This window comes from Eleutherodactylus coqui, chromosome 4 (assembly GCF_035609145.1).
Source record: "Eleutherodactylus coqui strain aEleCoq1 chromosome 4, aEleCoq1.hap1, whole genome shotgun sequence".
Classification (NCBI taxonomy): Eukaryota; Metazoa; Chordata; class Amphibia; order Anura; family Eleutherodactylidae; genus Eleutherodactylus; species Eleutherodactylus coqui.
Genome location: NC_089840.1, coordinates 174,178,021 through 174,192,606, shown reverse-complemented (window position 1 = coordinate 174,192,606; position 14,586 = coordinate 174,178,021).

Genomic DNA, 14,586 nt, shown 5'->3' with positions numbered 1-14,586 from the left:
AGCCTGACCAATCAGAGGCAGACCTCACTCACACCCATTCATGAACTCATGAATGGGTGAGTGAATGCTGCCTCTGATTGGCTCAGCGCAGCTCTCAGCTGAATGATAGCAGTTCAGCACCACAGTGCAGGGGACAGCAGGAGAAGACGCAGCTGTGCCCCGGCAGCTGAAGGGAGGTGAGTATATTTTTTTTTTGTTTTTTAAATCACTTTTAATTCATTTCCAGGGAATGGCTTATATGTAAAGCCCTTCCCTGAAAAAGAATTCAGGTGTGCCAGTGGACCATTGTCTTCAATGGAGTCGCCGGCAGCAGCAGTGGCTCCATTGAAGAGAATGCCTGCATTTTTATTCCTTTTTACACTAAAATCTTTCTTTTTTCAGCCCTTCCCGAAAATTCATCCCGCGCTCGCCGTCTGTATTGCCGGCTCCATTGAATTCAATGGGCTAACATCGTTCTTCTCTGCCACAGCTGTTACAGCTGTGGCAGAGGAGAACGATCTTAATGCTGACATAATTTTATTTTTTTTTTTACACATTTTAGGATGATTTTCAGGTAAGGGCTTATATTTTTAAACCCTTCCCGGAAATTCATCCCGCGCTCGCTGGTAGCCCATTGCTTTCAATGGAGCCGGCTGTATTGCCGGCTCCATTGATTTTTAATGGGCTACCATCGTTCTTCTCTGCCACAGCTGTTACAGCTGTGGCAGAGGAGAACGATCGTTATGCTGACAGTGTGGGGGGGGGGGTCTCACTCTTGCCACTATTGTGGCTTCATAGTGAGACCTCGGAGCCCGAAATGCAGCCCTGCATGTTGCTCCTCGCCTGCCCTATCCATTTCTGTGTTTTTTACATGACTTTGGTGATTTGCTAAGATTTTCACAAATGAAAACCTTAGCGGAGCACCAGTCATATACAAAAATGCTCGAGTCACCCATTGACTTCAATGGGGTTCGTTACTCGAAACAAACTCTCGAGCATCACTGAAAGTTTGACTCGAGTAACGAGCACTCGAGCATTTTGGTGCTCGCTCATCTCTATTGTTAATATAAAACAAATCCAAACAAATAGCAAATACACACAGTGCATGCCAGTGGCCTCAGACATCATTCAAGGTTGGCAGTCAGGCTACTATGAGTTATTTGCATGCCTTACACAGCTGCCAGTGGCTTTCTGCAAACTACAAAGTTAGCCGATAAGTTACATAAAACTGCACTACAAAAAACAAGTGAAAAATGCAAAATGCAAAAATTTTAAATCAGAAGTAATTATTAAGTTACTCTTTTTTTTTAAAGTCTCTGAATCCAAAGTCACTAATCTCAAATCGCACACTTATGACACAGTACACTTAGAAGGCAGCCACACACGCTCACTTAGGTTTTGATTTATCTAGCTCTTATCTGTAGCGCTTCTGTTCCTCCTATCTTTGAAATTCCACCATCATCCCATTCCACTGATCCATTAGCACGCTGGCAATTTTTAAGCACATATGACTGAGAATAGATTTATATCAAAGACCACACTGTGCCTTAATAAGGTGCTGTTGCTGGTGGTGGCGGTACTGCTGTTAATTTCCTGCTCCTGCTTCCGCTATGTTTCCTACTCCTCCATTTTCCAAGACTAACATTTTCTAAAGCGCAACACAGTTGTAGCTCTACTGCTGTTTCTTGGAGAAGGCCCATGCTTGGCTCTTCCGTTTTCCGTCTAAAAATGTATGGCATTGCTTTTATAACCAGCAGCATGCCTGCTGTCTTGCATAGCAAAATTTTTGGTAGCTCCACAGCTGTTCCTTGGAGTAAGGTTTAACAGAGAGGAGGAAGTATCTTGACAAACCGATGCGACTTTTCTTGGAACTGCATCAGCTAGTCAACATACATCCTCCCCTGACTGATGTCATTTACTGCATGGCTGCGAATGGTTCATCGAGTGCCGGCTGTGATTGGCTGCCGGCACTCAATTAGCCAATCACAGCGCTCGCTTTGCTGGAGATGGGGTATTCAAAGCCCCATCACCAGCAGAAGCTCCGCTTTGAGATGAGGAGGATGCAGCTTACCGCAGCACCGCCACCGAAGACCATCGGGACGTCGCGGACCAGGTGAGTATGAGCCCCCTTCCCCCTGAAAGTAAGACACTGTGTCCTTTTTAAAGCAAAAAATAATATAAGACAGTGTCTTTTTTTGGGGGGAAACACAATAGGAAAAGTAAAGGGGTCACAACTCAATTATTCAATGCTAATTGCAAAAGTAAGTGCACCCCTATGTAATGTAACTTCTCGGTGTCGTACAAGCATGACATTTGGTGTGAGCATTCTTTAGATCCTAAATGAGGAGAGTGGGAGGGGTGGCACATTCTGCAGAGGGTCATCGGTACATGCAGCCTGAGGATAATCTAACGCTCCTCTATGTGTATACACATTTTATTCCTCGGTTACTCTAAAGTAACCTTGACTTCATAAATTTTTCCGTGCAAACAACACGTAAACACAATAACTCGCACAAGGCCGAGTATATCAGCTAATCCTACTGTAAATGTATCGCAAAGCACTGTGGGTGAATATTTATTTGTTTTTATTTTTGTTCCTAGTGTACTTCAAAAATAAAATAATGTAAACTAAAGAAGTATTTTTGCAGAAAAAGTCATTTACTATACATGGACTTTGTTCACTGTAGGTAAATGCCAACCTAAAATTCAAATAATAGGAGAAGAAATTAAGAGGAATTCAGTGCAGTGAGATGACAGAGGTGCTTTATCATAAGCTATTATAGAGCAAGGGACCAATTTTTTTATATTTTGGCAGAAAAAACATTTGCTATGTGTTCACTGGAGCTGGCTGGGAGGCCAGGAGTGAGCTTCCTGAATACATGTATATACTTGCAGGAGGGTTAGTAATTTAAGGGGTTGTTATTGAAAAATATTTTACCCGCAATACCCCTGTTCAGCACCCAGATGTTACGTTAGTGCAGGGCATGTGAACAGCGACCTACATATTGCTAATATATTTATAGCTAGAGGGATGAATATACACTTTAGACCGGAAACAGATTGCCAAACAGACCAAAAAAGAATAAAGTAATGGAAAAGGGGAAGTCTGACCCTACAACACAGAAGTAGGGAAACTCTGCCTAAAAGCGGGGTGATCATCCCAAAAAGGACGTCCCCACGCAGAAACCTGGGGGTAAATCCGAATCACTCTAGGTGGAAATAGGAAAGAGGCAGGGAACACCAGACAGGATCAGAGCAGCTCCAGACACAACAACTACAGACAGGACATAGTTCATGTTGGGGTGTGCTGCTGGGATCTGTTGTTCTACAGGGTTCCAGGAGCACACCTTCACAGGTTGGGGTTAATTGCGCTGGCTGGGTGCGGTTTTCTCCTTTAGTTTGCAGCACATATAAACCCAGCTCCTGTCAGTGTTTGTCTGGTGTGCAGGGTGAGCAGTCATGTTACTTTAGCTTGCGGTGTGACTTGTGTTCTGTTGTGTGTCCTGTATAGCTTGCTGTGTGACTTGTCTCCTGTTGTCTGTCCTGTACAGCTTGCTGTGTGACTTGTGTCCTGTTGTCTGTCCTGTTGCAGCTTGCAGTGTGATCCGTGTCCGGTGCTGCTGGACTCCTGGTTAGTGTAGGGACTAGCAGTATAGCCAGAAGCTGTGAAGTGGCCCACTAGCTTCCATGTTTTGATCAAAATGTCAACTAATACCTGGTATGTATATTCAGCTTTACTATCTGCTATTAGTGTTTGCATTTTGGCTGTTGTATGCTGTGTTTTCTGGCTCAATGTGTCTTCTTGTTCTGTCCCTGTCATGTGGCATGCTTATGTGTCCTGTTCTGGTGGTGTGGTTCCTAGGAGCAGCTAGGGCCCAGATCTGAAGACCACTGGGCTGCCCTTTATTGGGGCAATGTCCCCGCTAAGGTAGGACCATGTCATCCTCCCTGTAGTTCAGGCCAGTTGTCTGAAACCTGTGTGTATTCTTTGGTCACGATCGTGCGGGCCCTGTGCTTAGTTGCCCACACAATCGTAACAGTTCAGACACGGGCATCCGCACACCTATGGATGGCGGAGTTTCAGACATGAACCAAACAGGATGTAGGGCCACTTCACATGGGTGTATTTGCACATGCAATACACAGAAAATAGAACCCATTAATGTCAGTGACACAACTCACAGAAAAAGTAGCCAAATATGCATCACCTGATACTGCAGGCAGGCCCAAATATTTTTGGGTGGGGTGGAACACGGGGGAGATCTCTCTTTCTCTCTCCCTCCTGCTCCCACATGCTCACTCCTGCAACTCAGCGCTCACCCCTGCCGGCCCCCGAATCTTTTCTCACGAGCGGGCATGTACTCAAAAATGGCAATACTCGCTCGAGTATTTTGCCTTAACGAGTACGCTAGCTCATCTCTAATCTCCTCTTCTCCTCACTGCAACAGCTGACTCTCCCTGCCACAGCAGACTCTCCTCTACTCACAGTCACAGCTCACTCTTCTTCTCTGCTTCTCCCCTGCTTCTCTCTTTCTTCTCCCCTTTCTTCTATCCCTTCTTTCCCCTTCTGTGACCATTGTGTCCCCCTATATATTGCCTCTGTCACCTGACCGAGTACCTAGGCATTTTATCTATCCCGGGCAGCTGAATAAAAATTACCTAGCTGGTTGCTAGGTTACCTGCATCACCTGTGCAAAATGACTCAGATTAAACTCCTAGGACCAGTTATTATATTACTGATCCTCACAGCTAAACAGCGCTGTGTAGTGCCCTTTTTCAGGCCACTACACTGGCAAAGCACTGGATTGCCCAGTATCACCACAGAGTGTGACACTGGCAGGGCATCCTAGGCTCCACCAGCATCTACTGCACACTCCATGCAAAAAAGACACTGATAAATGTGGATATAAGTGTGCATTTTGGCAAAAAAACACATACATTAGAGGTGGGAGAAAAATGTACAAAGACATATCTCACAGAAAAAGAAGCCAAATATGCATCACCTGATACTGCAGTCACCACTCCCCTAATCTTGGGTTGAGATGAGTGGCTGCACATTAGTTTGCTCCATCATATTGCAGTCAGGCTGTATGCATGCTACTAGGGCATATGGTTATTGAGCCTGAACTGCAGTATCAGGTGATGCATATTTAGCTTCTTTTTTTAGTGTGAGTTGTGTCTTTGTACATTTCTTCTCTCACCTCTGATTTTACTTAACTATTAGTGAGATAGCATAGGTTTTAACGTACGCATGGTGGTCTTGCCGCGGCCCACCTTATAAGGCCAACTTTAAATGAAATGGGATTATTTATAGCTGGAGCTCCGTAGACCATTATTGTGACAGAGCATGGGGCCATCAGAGGAACACCTGGATTGGTGAAGGATCTATGTTTTCTTACATTTCCCATCTGCAGATCACTTTTAATTGGAGGCTAATAAGTATAATGGCAAAAGGCTGAATGTTCAGGGAAGTGGATTGCATATAATTTCCTTTTTTATATATATTTAAGCTATGCTGGATGTAAATTACATACTCGTAAAGAAACGAAACTGCTAATGTTTCATCTGAAAAAGTGGAAAGTAAATGTGCTGTTTTATAGTAAATGCTACCGCTGAAACTGCCTGCTCATGTAGGGAAGAGTACAAACTGCATCTCTTAAGAAGATTGATCTCTTTCCAGTTCCTAATGGAGATGACTGGAGGACAATTTTTCTGAGTAAATCTATTTTTCGATGTGTATAACAAGTCTAATACCTGTGATATGTTAGTAAGCATCGAACAGACATGGAAACTACAGACTTGTGGGCATCTGTGTGCAGCTGACGGCACCCACCAGAATGTAAGAGCTCAGCCTTGGATGAACAGTTCTGTATAGTAACATAGTAACAGGTTCTTACGCTGTACTTGCATGCGATTCTGGCATGTCCAGGCTTCATACTCTCTCGGAGTAGCTTCTAAAAAAAGGGTTCCTGGTATGGCGAGGCTCTGGCATGAGCAGCAGACCAGCTCTCACTTCCTCCATCTCTCCTCTGCTCACTTCAATTCAATTCTCTTTTCAACTCTCACTCTTTTCAACTCAACTCACTAACTCCCCTAAATAACTACAGACACCCCTCACTCAATTCATCACATTACGTGGACACAGACCAATCAACAGCTAGACCGTTGGATACATTTTCCAGACAACACCAGACATGAACAGACATTAACCCTTTCATGCCTGCAAACTCCAATACACATAAATCTAATGCATTCCACATTTAAGACAGTAATACAAGACAAACATAAGATATGTATTTTGAGGTGCTGGAGGGAACCCCTAACTCGGGGCCACTACACATATATTGCAGTACAATAGGTAATATTCTATAGGAGACAATATTTGGGGAACACAGATTGGCAAAAAATGTGCACTATATGGCTCAATTCATTAAAAGGAATTTGTCAGCTACTTTTAGCCTTATCAGCTAAGCTTATGGGCTAAAAGTAGGTGACCCTTTAAATCTGGGAATGTAAGTGTTATACTTACCTTCCCTGTCGTTCCCCTGATGTCAGCTCTGGAAGCTGTGGTTGCATTATGCGATTACATGGATCCTACCACAAATACTACCTGTAGGAGGACACAGACTCCTATCACAGTTACTGATGAGGATCACACAGTTTCTGTCACACAGTTATAATAGAGAAGATCACAGCTCATCCACCTGACTGTATACTTATGGTCTGTAGCTTATTTAGGTGACTATAGAAGGTAATGATAATTAAACTTGTCCATCCCCCAAGCAGGCAGAAATGGTACAACCTCTACCTAATGCTGTGCTGATGCATCATGGGATAGATGTGAAAGTGAAACTAAAAACTGTCACCATCAGAATGGTGCCTGATAAGCATCAGACAAAGGATTGCACTGCATGCAAGTGACTGCAATATACAGAGGAAGCCTACAGAGTGTGGCAGCCAATCAGGTGACGGGGGTAGGGATGAAAAAATGTGTTTTTACCACAGTGACCCTTTAATCCCACTCTTAACTTTTTCCCCTCAATCTGTATCTTCATATAAGGCACAGTTGCAGTCCCACTGCGATGAATAATTTTCCTGGAATAATAATATTATTATATTATACATTTGTTCTCTCAGCCATACATCAATGCCAGTTTAGCGTTACTCTGCTCAATATACAGAGCACAGAATGTGGTTCTTGTGCCCATTTTTACTAAAGCAACAGAAATAAAATATAATAACAGCAAGAATACATTGTGATATTACATTCCACTGGTGATATATTCTGGAATTGTGCATCAAAAACTGCTCAACTCTTTGCTAAACTTTAAATATTTTTTAACTGTTTCTAATAGTCATTTCCGAATACCCCCCTAAATCTACAGTATAAAGTGATGTGCTAGTTTATGGGGGAGAACTGTCAGACTTGATGACTCCAGAGCTCAGAGTCAAACTTCTAGGTTTTTTCTGTAATGCTGCACATTACAAAATTCGAATGGATTTCCGGGATTATGCTGTCCATGGTTCAGGCAGAATGAACTGGTGACAGGTTCTCTTTAAGACCCCACGGAATACATGTTGTATCATACTACAAAAACAGAGAAGTAGCAAACAACAACCTAAAATAGTCATGGCAATACAGATAGTGTGGTAGACACTATTACTACTGTGGGGGTCACTATTACTACTGAGTCCACTGCGGGGGTCACTATTACTATTGAGGCCACTGTGGGGGTCACTATTACTATTGAGGCCACTGTGGGGTACACTATTACTACTATGGGGGTCACTAATACTACTGAGGCTACTGTGGGGGACACTATTACTATTGAGGCCACTGTGGGGGTCACTATTACTATTGAGGCCACTGTGGGGTACACTATTACTACTATGGGGGTCACTAATACTACTGAGGCTACTGTGGGGGACACTATTAATACTAGGGACGATGTAGGGGACACTGTTACTACTGGCTCCGCTCTGCACATTGCAGCGTATCTCTAGCTGACTTAAGGTATCTTAACATGTGGCGGAAAAGCTGCAGAATGTCTGCAGCAGAGATTTTCGCTGCAAAGTCCTCATTTCTGCATCCAAAAAGCAGTCAAAATCTGTACCATTGGTGCTGATTTTGACTGAGAAACCAGCCGTGTACCCGAAGCTGATTTTATGCTATGCAGCGGTCCCCCTCACCTCCTCTCACTGCCAGTGCTCCCCGGCTTCCAGTTTACCGTGGCCTGGGTAGGTGCGGTGCTGCTGGTAGGGTGAAGCCACCACAGGTTGCTGGGGAGCAGAAGCCGGGGAGCGGGAAGCCTCTGGAAGAAGTGAGGAGGGGATAAGGGGGGGGGGGGGAGGGGGAGGGGGAGGCACCCCATAGTATGAAATCAGCTGTGGGTACATAGCTGATTTCCAGTCAAAATCCACACCAATGGGACATATTTTGACTGGTTTTTGGACACAGAAATACAAGGGCCCTGTACTTTTTATAAGGACAGATGTAAAATCATATCTCTTGATAACCCCCGCCCCTGACTACACCCTTCTTTCTCCCACTTTGACCCTGTGAAAATTTTGCCACCTTAGGATAGATTTTGACGAACCCCAAGTCCTAGTCTGACATAATATGACATTGCATCTGTACCCTATAGGAAAGGCATGCTCATGTTATTTTTCTCTTTGAAAATATCGCTTAGGGTTGCTCCAGAGAGTAATTTCCATATCTGACATTGCCTAGCGATATATTTGTTCTTATACATAGAGAATGACCCAAATTGTAAAGATAAAAATGTAGGTGTCTTTCAGTTGCTGCCTGACTTAAACAGATCTATCAGAGATAGGATGTTCTAGTGATTCATTCCATTTCCATAAGGGCAGGCACACATGAGCGTATGGTAAAGCACAGCGTTTTACTGGTTTATGGAGCTCCGATTACCACTATTGTCATCACGTATGCCTGTGCACAGTAGCATGTTTCATGCACGCTGCCATGCATCGGCTTCCTAGTTTCTTCCTTTTTTTTTTACTTTCCTGTATTGTTTCCTAGCAACATGCGTACAAAAAACGGCCCATATACGTATTGCATATGTACAGCATTTTCATACGCACCCATAGAGAAAAATAGGGCTCTATGGTGCATAATACACAGTAAAACAGTATTAGGGCTCCCACCCACTGGCGATATTTTCTCCGCTGCGATGCGATTCTAAAGCTAAAGTCTCGCATCGCAGTGCGAGAAAAAAATCGGCATGACGCCAGGATATCGGCATCACGCCGACATATCGCCAGTCTATTCAATAGGGCCAGCGGCAGCAGCGCTAGCCCATTGAAAAGAGATGGAGAATGCCGGGGACTTATGCCACAGCTGTCATAGCTGTGGCAGTAGTTCGCGATATACTCCCTATGCTTTCAATGGGTCCGGCGCTGCTGCCGGCCCCATTAAAAGCATTTTGCGATATTGCAGTGTTTTTTTGCTCGCTCTCGCAGCACAAGAAAAATAAAAAGCTAGTGGGTAAAAGCCCTAAGTATGTTCATTTATTTTGTATGGTAACATGTGACTGCTATTAATGTATTGTGATATGATGCTGGTTATACATTATAACACGCATATGGGACATCAACCATTATACTAATGCACATTTGACTGATGATGTACTGTTTTTGTGTGAGGACTGCCCTCTCTTGTTAAACTTATACATTTTAAATAGTAATATTTTAATATGATTGGAAAATAAAGATTTCTTTTATAAGTTCCTTATCTGTGTATTGAGACTATCCTTTTGGGGTTGATATAACTATATACACAGCTGTATACATATGTATGCCCACTGTTATTTTGGAGTACTGATTTCACTGTCTGCAGACAAATAGGAGGCTTCTTTGCTACAAATGCCATTGTTGAGAGATAATACATTGTATTTACTATGAATAGTCTCGCCAGAGGATAAATATTCTGTTTCTACCGACCAATGCAGAATAACACGACGCCAATGTATGCAGGATAAGTAATCTGTTGTGGCGATAGGATGGGACACCCAGGTGAATGTCAATGTTTAATGGAGAAAACTTGAGATTAGCGAACCCCGGCCCGCGGTGATTTTATTTCAAGCATGAGGGAGCAGGGAAGCGAGGTTTTGATTACTGCTAAGAAGCAGATTAATTGGAAAACACAAATCCACACGCTAAGCTCTTTAAATAGTGTGACCAATGTATCAGAAATGACTTTGGTGTTGACACAGTGAATCGCAGGGGGATTTCTGTAAAACAGCAGTAATGCATTCAAGGTAAATAATTTGGTGAATCCATAACCTTCAAACATTAAAAATATACAGATGTAACAAATCTGAGCTTGTCGTCTTATACTATTCATTCTGATATGTATTACTGTATCTGACCCAAGGAGCGGCAGGAAATAGAATTCAAGTGGCAAGGCCTAGGGACATTGCAGCGGTCATCCAGCTTTCTCTAGAAACTGATATAGTTATATAGAAGTTCTACATGTTTACTTCTTAGCTACTTCCATTTTGCCAATGGAAATACGTTGTCTTTTCCCCCATTTCTGACTTACAGTGCGAGTTGTAGTAATGTTGGTTGTCACATAGCTTCCCCCAAAGACAGATATACATAAGAAATAACCAAACACAACATGTAACAATTTGATAGAAGAGTAGCATTGTGGACTGCAATTTGAAGTGAAGGTTATCAGCTTCATACGGGAATAATATGTCATTTTACAGTATAATGTTATAACTTGTATTACAAAGCTGCAGAGATATTACTTTACCTGTGATCCCCTCCTACTTAGTTCTCCATTGGTATCCAATAGTTACGTCCTGTACGCTGCGCTGTTTTACCGGTCAGGCATGCTCAGCGACTTCATATTTTGTAATGACACAGTCTGTACAATTGTGAATGTGTCAGTGACTGGCAGTGGGGCATTGTGGGAGATGTAATTCTTGCATTCCCCGGTGGCAATTTTAAATAACAATGTGAAAATCTGAAGCCGACTGGAACACAGCAGTGGTGTAAGTTGGAAAAAAAGTTACCAGTGTTCAGTTTGATGATTTAGATGGATGTTTGGAATAATGTCTATAAGTGGAAACATTAGAGAAATTTTGAAAATTTTGCTCAGTCTCCGGAATACCCCTTTAATGTTAAAGTATCACTATCATCTGAGGTGAATTTTTGAGAAACACAGTCATGTGTATACATGAGGAATAGCACTATATCTGACCATTTTACAATTTGTATCTTGCATTTTTCAGCAGTATTACCCTTCTATAGGTTGAAGCTTCAATTCTCAGCTTTCTCTGAAATCACTTCTACAGTAGTTGAAGACTATCTACTTTAATGTCTCCCTTACACTGCACAGAAAATAGAGGAGATCCTGCTCTCTATCACTATCTTTCATATATCAAGCAGCATGGAATTATGGAAGACTTTAAAAGGGTTGTAAAGTATAAATTATAACTTCTCAATCTTTATCTATTGGGATCTCTCTGGCCAGAATATGGTAAGGCCTGAGCCGCACCAGTGATTATAGTCCATGCAAAACTTTTTTTTAAACTACTTCAGTCTACAGTATCTTACGATTTGTCTCCTGAACCAAGTATAACATTAAGATAAGCCCAAAAGGAGTCAGATATGTTGCTAAATCAGAGGTGGCTGCAGTCTTAGAAGCTACTGTCCAGTTTATAATATGTAGGTATAAAGGCAGCTTCGCAGAAGGGTATGAAGAAATACTCTCACCTCAAGCATAGTTTACGGTTTTCTTTACGGCATCTCTGTGTACATTTGGTAGGATTATTAGAGTCCACGATTATTTAAACTACATACTGAAAGCTCGATAGGATAAATAGTTTAAAAAGATCCTAATCACCTCATACGAGCAGTTCATACCCTTTAAAAATAAAAGAACTACAAGTAGAAGGAAAGCAATGGAGCTCGATAAGACTGTAAGGGGGGCAATAAACGAAAAAAAGAAAGCATATAAACTACTAAAACAAGAAGGCAGCGAAGTAGTGCTAAAATCATACAGGGAAAAAAACTAAATATGTAAAGAAAAGATCAAAATTGCTAAGGAGGAGGCAGAAATATTGATTGTCAAAGAGAGGAAAAATAACCCTAAACTATTCTTCAATTAAATTAATAGTAAAAGGATTCACACTGAGAGCACTGGCTCTTTAACAAATAATTCAGGAGAAACCATATAAGATAATGGGGGGGAAGGTAAATCTATTAAATAGTTTCTTTTCAAGTGTATTCACGAACGAAAAGGAAATGTCACATGAGATGCAGGGGAATAAAATGAATCCCTCGCTAAATATTACATACCTAACACAGGAGGAAGTGCAGAGTTGTTTAAAGATGAAAATTGATAAATCGCTGGGGCACAGATGGAATACACCCAAGGGTTCTAAGGGAACTAAGTAATGTGATAGCTAGGCCGCTATTTCTAATATTTATGGATACTATCAAGACCACTGGATTGACACATTGCCAATGCAGTTCCAATATACAAAAGAAGAGCCTGGTAACTACAGGCCAGTAAGTCTCACTTCAGTAACTGGAAAAATATTTGAGGGGTTTCTGAGAGATGCCATTCTAGAAAACCTCAAAGAGAACAACGGAATAACTTCTCACCAACATGGGTTCATGGGGGGTGATTGTGTTAGACCAATCTGATCAGCTTCTACGATGAAGTAAGCTCTAGGCTGGACCTGGGAGAGTCTATTGATCTCGTATATCTGGACTTCTCTAAAGCATTTGACACCGTGCCGCATAATAGGCTAATATACAAAATGAGACAGCTCGGATTGGGTGAAAACGTGTGTAATTGGGTAAAGAATTGGCTCAATAATAGAAAGCAGAGGGTGGTAATAAATGGTTCATACTCTGATTGGGTCACCATCGCTAGTGGGGTGCCACAGGGTTCAGTATTAGGCCCCATTCAGTTCAATATATTTATCAATGACTTGATAGAAGGACTGCACAGTAAAATATCAATATTTGCAGATGACACAAAATTATATAAGACAATTAATACAACAGAGGACAATGTACGGCTACAAATGGACCTAGATAAGCTGGGGGCTTGGGCAGAAAAATGACAAATGAAGTTCAGTGTTGATAAATGTAAGGTTATGCACATGGGCAGGAGAAACTGATGTCACCAATATACACTGAATGGGGTACTGCTAGGGAAAAGAGAAATGGAAAAAGACCTGGGGGTACTAGTGGATTGTTGATTCAACTGCAGTAACCAATGCCAGTCAGCTGCTGCAAAGGCAAATAAAGTCTTGGGGTGCATTAAAAGAGGTATAGGGGCGAGGGACGAGAACATTACTCTTCCACTATATAAGGAACTTGTCAGGCCCCACATGGAATACTGCGTGCAGTTCTGAACACCGGTGCTCAGGAAAGATGTTGCAGTGCTTGAGGGGGTTCAAACAACTAAATTAATAAATGGAATGAGGGGACTGGAATACCCAGAGAGGCTATCAAAATTGGAATTATTTACTCTGGAAAAAAAAAGTCTAAGGTGCAACCAAATAACTATGTATAAAAACATGAGGGGACAATACATGGATTTCTCCTATGATCTGTTTATACCTAGGACTGCGTTGGTAACAAGAGGGCATTCTCTACATCTAGAAGCAAGCAGGTTTCAACAACACAGAAGGGGGCTCTTTACTGTTAGAGCAGTGAGACTGTGGAACTCTCTGCTAACCATTTAAAGGGGTTGTCTCGCGGCAAACCTCAAAATTTTACCTTACCCCATTCCCCCTGTCACCCCCCTGGTATAAAATAGCAAATTAAAGTGGTTTTTAAACCGCTTGCTACTCACCGATCCGACGAAATAAGGACTTTAAAAAATCTTCTCCCAAAGATGGCCACTGGTCCTTTCCCAGGGATGCACTGCGGTTTTCTCCCATGGTGCACCGAGGGTCTTCTCCCATGGTGCACCATGGGCTCTGTGCGTTCCATTGCCAATTCCAGCCTCCTGATTGGCTGGAATCGGCACACGTGATGGAGCGGAGCTACGATGACGACGCGGTGACCAGCTCTCCGGCACGAGCGGCCCCATTCACCAGGCAGAAGACCGCACAGCGCAAGCGCGTCTAAAAAAGCAAGAAGACATCAGAATTAGATGGATCCATGGCGACGGGGACGCCAGCAACGGAGCAGGTAAGTGAATAACTTCTGTATGGCTCATATTTAATGCACGATGCACATTACAAAGTGCATTAATATGGCCATACAGAAGTGTATAACCCCACTTGCTTTCGCGAGACAACCCCTTTAATGTGTATGAGGACCTCCGACTCTTCCCCAAAGGTAGATATCGAGAGAGGGAAGGATCAGGCATGGATTTTAACATGCCCAATCTTTTTATTCTCAGGGGAGATAAGCCACTGCCAGATGAGTGCTGCTCAGCATGAAAACTTAGGTACAGAAAGTTCTAGTAAGGCTTGACAGAAACTTAGTGACCTCTTATTATACACATACATATAACTCTCATAATTTGGCCGTAGCAGACATGAGTGTATATAAAGGTAGCACAGAAAGATTCATTATGCTTTCAGAGCATGAATTCAATAGAATTGCAAAGTT